Source organism: Lissotriton helveticus, chromosome 3_1, assembly GCF_964261635.1.
Source record: "Lissotriton helveticus chromosome 3_1, aLisHel1.1, whole genome shotgun sequence".
Taxonomy (NCBI): domain Eukaryota; kingdom Metazoa; phylum Chordata; class Amphibia; order Caudata; family Salamandridae; genus Lissotriton; species Lissotriton helveticus.
The window spans coordinates 663,070,116-663,083,449 of record NC_136061.1 but is presented as its reverse complement, the minus strand read 5'-3'; the positions used below and the strand labels follow the sequence as shown (position 1 = coordinate 663,083,449).

Below are 13,334 nucleotides of genomic sequence, written 5' to 3'. Positions count from 1 at the left end.
TAATTCCATAATCCAAGGCCCCAAGGCCAGCCAGGGTTTATCCAGGTTGGAATCAAGACCCCCACCTCTTGCTTCCTCAAAGGAATTGAGGTCATTGAAAAAAGCACAAAAACAACCATCTGCCCTTAAAAGAGCAAAGTCTGTGCACGTCCCTGTTACAAGGGGTTCTTTGTGAATCTGTGCTCATGAAACATCTGCACAGAGAAGGAATAAAGAACAGACAAATCTTCTAAACAAGAGCAAACATACCCCGCTAAATTCTGAAAAGTCATATGTCTTTCCTAGAGCAGGCCTGTCAATCGTAGAAGCCTACAGGGGACACATGATTTTGAGACTGGCCTTTGCCTACATCCGGTGACAGGGACGCCAAAAGCGTACCGCCTTTCTATGTGAGTGGCTACTGCTCCCTCGCCTCAGGCTGATCAGTAACCAACAACGGCGACAGTGACATTGTAGTCTAGGGACCCAGATCTTTCTACCCACCCTCTTAGAATGAGGCCGGCAGCCTAACAGCTCTCTGCAGCAAAATCCCATCCAACCACATAATAGGGGTCCTTTGACTTCAACATGTCTGGGACATGCATGTATGTTGTGTTTATGTAGAATGTGTGCATCATGGCTAGACTGGTTTAGGGCCTTCCATACACGGTTCCTCTATCCCTCCATGAAACAGGTTTATCTGGACCGTGAGGGAGGATTTCCAGTTCATTCTTTTTGTTCCAGTGTTGGTTTCCCCTGCCACACAAGAAATTCGAGATGACCAAATCCCTGCGTTCTGGTCATCTTCGTTGGCGACGGAATCAGATGTAGGCCCCAGTACGGGGTCAAAGGCCTTGAGTGGCCAACCAGCACTGAATCTCTCAAGCCAGCAAGTACTTCACCATCATTACAGAGGAGGCCTCCTCACCAGTGTAGGAAAGAAACCTACAGAACCAGGGGCAGCATCTCTGCTGCATAGCTCCCCCGCCGGAGGAGGTAGAAGTCTGGGAACACCTACTGTTGCACTTTGATGGTGTGATATGGGTGGAAAAGAAAGACTTTCTAGTATGTCCTGGAGTTGGACTGCACCTACACGTACAGGTGAACTAATCCTCAAGAAGACTTAGAGAAAGCCCAACTGACTGGAAGCACCTGCATCAGAACAGCTCGATGGACCGCACCTATCCAGGCGCCACAGTCACCACAAACCAGCTCCCAAAGCTGAATCAGAGGTTCCAAACCAGCTACCAAAGTGGAACCAATCAGAGGTTCCAAACCAGCTACCAAAGCGGAACCAATCAGAGGTTCCAAATCAGCTACCAGAGCGGAACCAATCAGAGGTTGCAAACCAGCTACCAAAGCGGAACCAATTAGAGGTTCTAGAGCATCTCGAAAAGTTATTCCATTCATTGTCTTCAACATCAAGAGAGGTGTGCCTGCACTTCGGCACCCATGCATTTAAGATTCCCTCCCATTTTTTTTACCCTCCATGAGAGACTAGAAGGTAATACGCCTTAACACTCCGGTGTGAGGTCCAGATCCAGGGGCTGGAGGGGGCTACCCTGATGCTGGAACAGTTTCAACAATCGCCCAAGCACTTTCAGTTCCAGTGATATTGCAGAAGGATCAGAGTTGGATCCAGAGTTTTAGCATTCACATACTTTCCAGAGCCTTTCGCGTGAGCTTAGCTCTATCTAGGAGCAGGACTCCAGGACAAAGTGCCAAAGGTGTTTTGGTAACATTTGAGGTCATATCTTGGTCCCACAAGATGATGAGAGGGAGAGAGTGAGGGAGAGACTTTGCTTTTACTTAACTACTTACCTGTTCAACAAAGCCTTTTTGCTACAAAGTAAAGCACTAACTGGACACGGAGGTTATGGAGTGTTAATAAATGTGTCACTCTGTCTCAGAGTTTCAAACCCTTTCACCTCCCGGAGAAAGCCTTCTCCACCCCATTCCATGTGATTACATAATTAACCAATCTGACTTGGGTTATTTATCTTAGAGTGTTTAAATTGTCATCCTATCTATTACATTTTCAATTGAGGTGAGGGGGCCGGGCGGCGCTGCCATGCTCGTGACGGAACCACTCCGTCACGGGCGCGCTGTGCTTGTGACGGAGTGGTTCCGTCACTGCCCCGCCCGCTCAATAAAACGGCCGTGCAGGTGCGGAATTGACGCCGCGTAGGCGGGGCGGCCGCGCTGTGACGGAACCACTCCGTCACCAGCACAACGCGTCCGTGGCTCGTGACGGAGTGGTTCCGTCACGAGCACAGAAGGGGTTAAAACGGTATGTTTTAACTAACATTTTCATCTAACTATAATGTTCCTTTAGCCATTGTTTTTTCAGTGAATTTCTAACTTTTTTATTATAAAGTAACATATTCAAATTCCTAACTATAGCATCACTATAACCTTTGTTTTTTTTTCAAAACCTGGTAAGCCACCAGACCAATGAGATTTATATCAACCAGTTTCCATGCTAAACGTAGATAATAAATTCCTTGCCAATTATAATGCGACTCGTAAACTGCCTCCTCTGCCGCATATTGTCAGACCTGACCAGTCTGACTTTGTCCCTGGGTGCTGCACCGCAAATAACCTGCACACCTGCTTTGCTCTCCTCCACTCTATATACCCACAGCTCAGCGCTGCTGCTATTCTCGATGACGAAAAGATGTTGGATTCCTTAGAGTGGCCTTACCTGTTCCACCCCTTGACTCGCCTGAAGTTCGGTGCTAAATTTCTTGGCTGGATCAAACTCCTCTATACACTCCCTCGTGCGAGACTACATATTAATGGCTGTATTACCTCTGTTTCCCATTACAAGGGGCACCAGGCAGAGTTGCCTGCTATCGCCTATATTATTTGTGATCATAATGGAACGCCTGGCAGCTAGATTAAGACAGCATCATGCACTTAGGGGCCTTGCCTTTACTGCCTGCAGGATACTTGTCTCTACGCATGTGTTACTCTATATGTAAGTGAACCTGAGGGTTACCTCTCTCCGATGATTTGAGAGGTAACTGCATTTGGTGGTCAATCGGAACCTTTGTCAGTTGGTCTAAATCTGTAATCTTCCCACACACTCAGGCCGAAACAGCCTCATTCAACTCGGTCTATCCAGTCGGTCCGCTACCTAGGAGTCTGGATCAGTAGAAATCCAGAGGAATTTTGGAAGGAAAACAATGGCAGATTAATGATGTGGCTGGAGGAGAGAATGTGAGCCTTGTACAGACTGCCATGGTCGCTGCTTGGGAGGATAACTATTACAAAAATGGTCATCCTCACCAGATCCTTACGCCTGTTAATCAGTATACCCATCCCCTTGACGGTACAGTTCCTCGGACATCTCGGAACGAATCTTCTGGCTCTTGCTTGGGCTGGCAAGCTGCCAAGAGTCAAGTGGGAAACGTTCACTCTTCCATTTGAGCAGGACCGTCTATGTGCCCCTGATATGGCCTTATACAGTCACTGTGCACAGGCACAATTTTTACATTTTTTAGTACATCCTACACCATTGCAGCCACACACAGTTGAAGCGAATAGAGTTGTCCCTTTCTCCTTACAATCAGCCGTGTTCCTTCCAGCTCAGAAATCTCGAGAGGAGATGGACACTGTCGACTGCACAGCGTGGGCCTGGGACAGGCACCATCGACATGAGCTGATTGAATATGTTTACTCCACGAATATGCCCCTCCATGAACACCCGGCAATCCACCCCCTGTCTGAAGCAGGCATCAGCTCACGTGGCTACAATTCAACACGTTCTGCGGCCTTTAACAAGAGGAACAGGTCGTCAAAGTACAGCACATACAGTTTAAACCTTGCCACACCCCTCAACCTCTTTCTATACCATGGACTTTGAGCTGCCAGGCAAACCCTCCATACAACTTTCCCAAAGACCCAGCCCATTTTGCATGTCCTAGATCAATTGTTAACCAACTCCCCATCCGGCAAACTCATAACACGTCTATACACGATGTAGGAGTAAGCTCCGGTGCTCACCCAGATGGCCAAATCTGCTTCGGAGAAAGAATTGGTGCCCGCCCTCATGTCGGAACAATGGTGTTACAGCTGTGCCCATTCTTGGGTCGTCCCGTCAAAACTACCAACTGTACCTCATACATTTAAAATGTATACATAGACTTTACCACAAGCCTGTCTAACTAAACAAGAAGGGACTGTCGAAGGATGTCTGATGCTTTAAATATGTGGCAAAGGCAGCAAATATGTACACTTTGCATGGAATTATATTTGCCGCCTGCATAGTTGTAGCAATGGGGTGGCTTGAGTCCAACTTGCTCCAATGCAACCAGGAGAAAACAAACGGAGGTCTTGTTTGGTGGCAAACCCCTGCCCGCTGCGATGGGGTTTGGCCAGAGAGTTGCACCTCACCGCCCCCGAAGGTAGCTAAGAATCTAGGAGTGCTCATTGACACTCACTTATTCTTCAAATCCCGGATCTCATTGGTAGGTAAAACCTCCTGTTGGATACTGAGGATGTTAAGAACATTTCTGAACCTCCTGCCATGGGAAACCCAGAAAAGAGTAGTCCAGGCCTTAATCATTTCCAGACTGGATACGTGAACATACTGTAACTAGGGGCCCCAGACTATTGAATTCGTCGACTGCAAATGGTGCGGAATATGGCAATTCTTCTTTGGTTTAAGACTACCACACACGCCTCCATCTCCCACTTCCATAACCAACTGCACTGGCTCCCAATTAAAAAAAGGATCAGGTTCAAAGCACCGATAGTGGTACATGCAGCCTTTATAAGACAGGACCCAAATACCTGTCCAATAGGATGGCTAAATACTGTCCCAGAAGAACTTTACGTTCACAGTCTGCAAGGTTGCTAACTATCCCCGTCCTCAAACTGAAGAAATGGGGCGGGTCAACCTGCCTGTTTCTTGCTCCACTTACTGCAATGAGCTCCAGCTTCCCCTCAGATTCATCCCCGAGAAGAAATCAGGCTGCAAGCATCTGAAAACTATCCTGTTTAAGATGTAGGGTGTGGCACACCTTCTAGTAGACGTCTACCTTAGTGCCGGGGCACTCTCGCAGTAACTGTTGCGCTTTAGAAATACCCTCATTCATTCAACTGTCCGGCAGAGGCTCGGTATTGGACCGAAGTCCATATCGCCTTCAGAGCTCCCCTTTGGTAGCAGTCTTGGGATATATTAAAGATGTCCTGATGGGATCAGGTGACTAACCGCAATGCTACTGCTCCTAGCTAAGTGTAGGTCGGCAATACACTGGGGTCAGCGCCCAGTTCCTCACCTTAAAAGCTGACTCCAGGCTGCAGTGTATTGCCATTAACAATTTGAAGTAAACTGTTAACTTTCCATTGATAGACTACAACCCAAGAACATTTGTCATCCGCTGGTTAACCATCTGCCATTGCAGGTGATGCCAGAGGCTAACGACGATATACCCAGCCCCTGAGCATAAGAGATTGCCTCATGGAGGTCTGCTTCGGTGATGGCGTATAAAACGGCCACTAGATATATGTATCGTCATTGCTCTGTGTATATACCATTTGTGCTGTCTCCTGGTATTCCTCATCACTTGTAACATCACAGATCACAGATTCTGTCTTTTTTAAGCAGAAAGACAAGGCACATATTTGTCCATTACTGTCCGCATTGCACACATTGTGGTACAGCCAACATTATGTGACTTGTACTCCAATTCCATTTTTTCTCCTTTTCATTGTTGTATTGTTTTGTAATGTATTGCTTTATCAATAAAACTTGAGAAATAAAAACCTATGTTTTTTTTCTTCCAGTGAATGTCTTTTTCTTTTTTAACATAAAGTAAGATGTCGCTTGCCATGCGTGGGTGTGGGATTGGGCGCAGAGCCTGCTGCCAGGCCCTGTGCCCAATCTCCTGTGGGCATCAAACCCCATCGCTCACAGTGGCCAAGACCTGAGTCCAACTCCACCATCCACGCGTGCATCCAGACCCACCCTGCGCACAGCCTTTGGCCATGCTTGGTGTTAGGCACAAAGCCTGGGCACAATACCTGCTATTGTAGGTAAGGACAGGGTCGGAATGGTAAGGCGGGCACTCGGGCAATGCCCGAGGGGCCGGTATCCGAATTCCAGCTGTGCATAGAATTGATAGCCACTCCCCTATGGGAGTGGGCACACTGGCACCCCACATGCATCTCTCACAGGTGTCACGAGTAACATAAGCCTGTTAATAAAAGGGCCCGGGTGCACATGCTCGTGGCCAGTTAGCTAACCATCATCACCGTGTCTGTGTCAGTCATTCCGCAGTATGTGGGCCCGAGCACACAACACCACAATGGCGACGAGTGGGTCTGACTACGCGTGTACACCGGCTGGCTCTCCATTGTGCCCAGAGGAGAAATGTAGCCCGAGATACCCTGCACCGGCATGCCTACAAAGCATGCCGCTACTGCCGCCGGTCTGCACACTCTTGGCCTGGGAGACCAGCCCGACCTGCAACTACAGACGCATTAAGCACCAGCATGGTCCCACACCATGGGGCGGCCTCAATCCTGGTAGTGGGAGAACAAGAAAGTAATAGCTGCAGATGCAAGCCCTGCCCCTCCCGCCAGCAGTCTGCTCTCACGCACTAGCGCGATACAGCGAGCGAGGCCCCAGATGCAATACATGGCCGGCAGTGGCAGAACCCGAGTAGTAAATGCCCAGCACCTCAATGCTTGGAGCGGACACAACAGGACCAGTGCGATGCTGCCCAGATGTGCATGCAGCACCGTTGGAGAGCAAACACTGACCGCACAGTGGGGAAGCGGGTAGCCCAACCAGAGAGGAAGTGAGGGCGAAGTGGCAGTGATGTGAACGGATCTAGCAGCGATCCACTAGCCTGGAAGTCTGCAAAGGTGCCACTGGCCAGCGGGAGACGTCTCATAGAATGCTCCCAATTCATGCACCCGGATGCGACCCGTAAAGGAAGAGGCCCGCCTCGCCCGATGCTACACCCGCCATCGGAAGGAAGACTGGTGCGGCTGGAGATAAGTGTGCAGCGCCACCTAACGGTCACCGGAGTGCACCGCATGGTCTTCAAGCACCACGCTGGAATGGCACAATAGTCAAATGTACATTTATTTATTTATTTTACAGATTTGTAGAGCGCATGGCTGCCCGTGAGCGTCCCAGCGCTAATGATAGAGCAGAAAGGATGGCAGAAGATAGTTTAAGGAAACAGCCATGTCTTCAGGAGTTTGCGGAATTAAAGCAAATTAGGCTGAGCCCGGATGTGTAAAGGCAATGCGTTCCACAGTTTGGAGGCGTTAAATGAAAAGAGACGACCTCCAGATCGAGCCTTCTTGATCCTGGGTATAGACGTCAGGTGCAGGTGTGTGGAGCAAAGGGTTATATTAGTTTTGTAGTGAGTGACTAAATCCTTTAGAATGGGAGGTGCTTTCCCATGCAAGATTTTGTGAGTAGTACAAAGGGCCTTAAAACGCACCCTTTCTTGAATGGGTAGCCAGTGAAGTGACTTGAGGGCTGGTTTGGCTGAGCACCGACTGTTCGTGCCCGTAAGAAGTCGGGCAGCAACATTTTGCACAACCTGAAGCTTTCCCATCACCTTAATAGGGGCCCCAAGATACAGGGCATTGCCGTAATCCAAACGGGACAATACAAGTCCCTGAATCAACAACTTTTGGGACTGGGTGGGAAGTAAAGGTAGGATTTTTCGGGCGGTGCGTAAGAGGCCGTAGCAAATACCAGCGGTTTTTCTGGCTTTGGGTGGTAAAGGTGAGGCCTTCATCTAGCCAAATCCCCAAACTTTTAATTTCATCCTTTGGGGTTGGGGGTGGACCCATGCAGGGAGGCCATAAGGTCTCTGGGAGAAAATGTGATTGATTGAACAGTACCAGGACCTCCGTCTTGTCACTGTTTAGTTTCAGATGAGACCTATCCATCCATTTGGCTATGTCCCCAAGGCAAGAATAGAGGTTGGTAGCGGAATGATCCTGCTGACTTAAGGATACAACCAGCTGAGTGTCATCCGCGTAAGTTAGTAATTTGATACCAAATGGGATGACAATCTTCTCAAGGGGGGACATATAAGCATTAAAAAGAGTTGGACTCAGGGACGAACCCTGAGGAACGCCACAGTGTATGGGTGTTATTTTAGAAGTGAAATTACCGTCTGCCACCTGAAAAGATCGGCCATTCAAGAAGAATTCCAGCCAGGACAGAGCAGGTCCTGAGATGCCCAGACCCTCAAGTATGTGGACCAGGGTAGAATGGTTAACTCAGTTCCAGGAGGATCACTGCCACTGATCCTCCTGAGTCTATGATCTTTCTGGCCTCTTCTACTACCGCAATTATTGCGGTCTCCGTGCTCTGGCCCGGCCTGAATCCCGTCTGTGAAGGTTTAAGTAGACCGTTAACTTCAAGGTAGCTAGATAGCTGGTGATTAATACATTTTTCAGCAACTCTGCTGATGCTAGGCAGCAAGGAAATTGGCCGGTAATTATTCAACTCAAAGGGGTCCAAATTGGGTTTTTTAATCAATGCTTTGATGATTGCCTTTTTCCAACTCGGAGGTACAATACCATGGCATAGCGAGATGTTAATCAATTTCGCCATATAGGGAAGGATGGTAGGGGTCACATGAGGAACTGCCTTACCGTACCAGCGCAATCTGTCTCTTCTCTATCCTCAGCCCAAGCGCATTCCCTCACCTTGCCTGCCTGAGTTGCCCCAACCATGGATGTGCTGAACAGAATGATGACCACTGAGCCACCGGGAGGCCTGTAGTCGCAGCGCACTTAGCATGCTGCAGGCCAGATGTTTTACTAAGAAGCCGGGTAACCAAAGACTGTAAAAGCGACCTAGTGGACATTTCAGCCTACCACACTTGTAGAAAACGATTGTGCCACATAGAAACGGCTGGCAGCACTAGGATAGCTGCTGCAATACACAATAACTGCGAAGGGAGAGACAGGTGTATGACTGTCCACGCACAACACCCCCTATAGCACTGCAAAGCCCAGAGGACCATCAAGGGGGGGGGAAGAGAAACTGGAAGTGGTTCCACACCAGCCAGCAGGCAGACACATTGCAGTGATGATGATCGTGCTGTCCTAGCACAGTGAGCCTGTAAACCCAGCAGAGAGCACTCACGTTGTAGTGTAGCTCCTATTTTCCCCAATAGGCTCTGCGCATTGGAATAGTACCTACAGCAGTAAAGGCCTAGGCCAGACGTTAACTAGGTCTACTACTGTCGAAACTAGACTTAATTTTTGGGTTTGCCAGCTAAGCTCAGAGTTCGCTAGAAACTTTCTCGAATGTTCAAGGAAGGATTAACTCCCCTGATAAGACAAGAAGGGATTTAGTTTCTGACAACCATAGAACATGACAACTTTGCTCTCCCCTAATCAAGAGTCAATCTCAAGAGTCGTGTGAGCACAAGGCAATTATTTTACTCAGTCAGTACGTGCATTCTTAGTCTCATCAGAATGTAGAGAAAAGGAAGAGACGGGCGTGTTCAATAAAATATGTTATTTATTGATCAGTCTCTTTTCTCGTACAAGAGAAATGGATCGATATTATTGCAATACTTATAGTTAAGTAAAGTGCATACATTAGAAGCAATAGTATAAAATAATACTGTAAAAACATTGATATGGTTTCTGAGCCATATGATGTTTAAAATGATTAAAATATATTTACATACACATATACATTTGACTAAACGTACTCAACTGGTGTTTCTAAATACGCCTACCCCGTGTACCTGACCTAAGTCTAATGCGTGGGCGGGAATAGAAAGTTACAGTTTAAGTTAAGTTTGTTTTTGCCAAGTGAATAACTAAAGAATTCTCTAGGAGGGGTTATTCAGTTCTGTACCTGGAATTTAGGATGAATGAGGAATGGTATCTCTTTCTCTGCTCTCGATATTCCAGGCTGCCTGCGAGGGCTGCCCAGAAGCGCCGGTGCTGGGTCTCTCGGCTTGAGATAGCAGCGCGTCTCTCAGCGCGTCAGGAAGGCGGGGCTGCTGCCTGCGGGGTCTGCTTCTGCTCTCGGCTTCGGCAAGTATGGCTGCTCCGTCTTGTCACCACGCGTGTGTTTGCATAGGGCAAGGTCGGCAATATTTATACCTTAAAGGTGCCGAGATTGACGTAAGGATGGACATAGGTACGTCAATAAAGATGTCATACGACTTGCTCGTTAGCACATTCTTTTGCAAAAGTTCTCTGTGAAATCAAAACAATGGCCGCACGGATTTTCCAGGTTGTCATAGGTTTGATTTGTTATGAGAACGTCGTATGCCTTATCAGGGGCTGGAGGAATGTCGCTTGTCTAATTAGATCTCAAGCGTTATGACCTAATCAGATAACACGTTCCTGTGCCGTAGTGTGACTGCGTCAGATAACGGTATCTGCATCATGGGGGATTTCTTGCCTCATGGGCTGACTGTTAGTTAACTAGCTAGGTAGTTTAACCAGAATAGGGTCAGGAATAGGGGGATCGATTCAGAACCTATAGAAATACACGACAACGTAGCCTGAAGCTGCCCCAGTCACGTCTCAAGGCAAGATGCAGCTACAAAGAGTCCAGCATAGGGGACTCAGCACAGCCCCATGAGACTGCAAGCCCAAAGCAGCCACTGGTAGAAGTGAACCCAGCCTGAACCCTGTGGACTGTCTGGCAGGCTGAATAGGAGGAACTGAACCCCTGCTGAGAGAGAGAGAACTAAGAAATCCAACGCTGCTTCTACTCAAAGAACTGACAAGAGCCCACAAAGGGCGCAAGTGAAACATGAGCCGTACACGCATATCTCCCAGTAACTGTTAAACTCCACCATAAGCGGAAAAACACTGTCTCATGCCCCAGGTGGTGCACAGGCACCACTGCAAGAAAGAGGAGCAGGCACGCCTAGTGCCAGAAGAGGGCGCCCAAGCAAAGAAGTGCGCAGTCCAAGGTGCATGACAAATACACCCAGAAGCGCGACAGCATGGGTAAATGCCCAGGAGGAAAAGAGACCTCTCCAAAGTAAAGAAGCACTACTGGAATCAGCAGGGAGATCCCATACATCCAATAAACAAGAAAAGAGTGTCTTGTGGTATCGATGAGATCACACAAAGGAGCAATGGATAAGGGGAACGGCCTAACTTAGGACGTTTTAGGAAAGCCCTCACTCACCACCTGGTGATGACATGCTTCATCATCGGGCCCCACTAAAGAGGCCGAGTGCCTCTTTAGTGAGCTTCAACGCCAGATCTACTGCGACCCATGGTGTACCCCCCGTTACACCACAAAAGTGCAGAAACCCTAATGCAGGTAGCCTCCTAAACCAGGAGTTTTTAGGGAGAAAGTTTTTCTTCCTACATTTTGCACTTTTTCACTTTTCTCTTTTAACTTTCACATCCCTAAGTAAGTGTGGGCCTTAGCGTGTCCATACCACCAGGGTTTAGTACACCTTTAAGAGTCCTGATGAATGCCTGGTAATTTTACACCGTTTCAGAGGCAGAAACATGTTGACTGACAAATTAATGGAAATAACCACACAATTAATTGTGGACTGTTTTCCCACACAATATTTTAACAATATGTCCTAAGTGATCGCTTAATAAATCATTTTTGATACACTACAGACATTTTTAATCACAACTAATTGTTTATTTCTCACCGCACACCCTCTACTCACTAAATCCTGCTCCGCAGTAGATCTGGCGTTGAAGCACACTAAAGAGGCACTCGGCCGCTTTAGTGGGGCCCGATGATGAAGCATGTCATCACCAGGTGGTGAGTGAGGGCTTTCCTAAAACGTCCTAAGTTAGGCCGTTCCCCTTATCCATTGCTCCTTTGTCTGATCTCATCGATACCACTAGACACTTTTTTCTTGTTTATTGAATATAACCGGGGATTAAGAGTGTCACTTGATACTCCCTACCTCTCCCTTTGTTGATAGATCTCATACATCACCACAACAGCAACGGAGCCCAGAAGGGACCAAACGCAGCACAGTGTCCTCCCACACGCTGCCTCAAGCAGGAGTCGTCAGTGACCCAAGGCTGACGAGAGGAGAGTCGCACACCACAAGTGGCCAGTTGCCATCACAGCTCTCTACTGCTCGTGGAAGCCATTCCCAGGAGAGGGAACACACGGAGTAGGAGTTTCAAGAAGCTGCCTGAAGAAGGAGCACCCGAAGTGAGTGGCTGGTTGCCACGCAGCAGAGTAGAGCGACAGAAGTCTCACCCGCATGGTCCAGAGACCAGTGAAGTTAAAAGGCCCCATTGGCCTTGTTCAAACAATGTGTATGTGACTGCACCTGGAAAAGAAGCAGAAGAAGAATGAAAATCGTGTCACCAAGAAGAGCTAGACAACCACAGGTGTGTAAATGATGAGAGAAGAAGCACGAGGACTCGTAGCACCACGAGCCAACAACACCTACAAAGACACCAGACAGCCACCAAGGCGGACCGACAGCCCTGGTGACAGCACCAAGGGAGAACCACACGTAAACCGCAGCAAGCGCAAACCGCGTTGCTCCCATCGCTTCACAGTGAGACCGTCCAACCCAGAGTGTCGGCAGTTGGAATCGAATGGCATCCCTGCCCTTGACCGCAAATGCCAGAGGGGAGAGAGAAGATTCAGAAGAGGTAGTCAAGTGGCTACGATGTTCATCCAGAAACCTCCTCTCCTAGTTAATCACCACCACCTGTTGTCCAGGACCATTGGCAGTTACGTCATCAGTGCCATGTGCATGACACCGCACTCAGCAAGAAATGTGGAAGTGTAACCGGAGGGTCTACACCAAGAATCGGACAAACAGCTAAAGTCAGAAGGGGAAGTCGTCCGGGGAGGAGCCAAGATGGCGATCGGAACGGTCGCATAAACGCCTCGCTCCGAGATCCCTTCCTCCCCGCCACCTATCCTGTCTTTAATCCTGTTCGGGGCGTTCCGAATTCGGTTACTAAGGAAGAGCCTTCACTTACCGTCTGTTTCCGGGGCTCCGGCGTGCAGTGGCTTCTGAGTTCTGCCCTTGTTGTCTTGCCGGCCCTCCCGGCCCTGGCGCCGGGGCCTCGAGTGCAGTGCCTGCCCGGAGGTGTTCGGAGTGCCGACGGTCCGGAACCGGTGGAGAGACCCGATGGTGGGAGCCTGAGAGCCGCGAGCCGGTGGCGCTGGAGCGGGCCCACCCCCGATAGTGGGCCGCCCCACATGCCCGATTGCCTACCGGACCAGAGAGAGAAGCCGCGTTGTCCGACACCCCTCGGGTGTGACGCCCACTCCTGTTGATTGTCCCGCCTGGGATCCGGTGCAGGGCTCCCCGAGAGTTGTGGGGAGCACGCCTGTTCTTCTGGTGACTCTCCTTTCTCCGCCAGGCGCCATCCGCCCCGGC

General features: G+C 49.0%; 1 protein-coding gene across 7 annotated transcripts in view; it reads right to left on the bottom strand.

Moving 5' to 3' along the window:
* HPCA (hippocalcin) overlaps positions 1 to 13,334 on the bottom strand; it is a 301,157-nt gene that overhangs the window by 79,138 nt on the left and 208,685 nt on the right. The gene's annotated exons all lie outside the window — the stretch shown is intronic.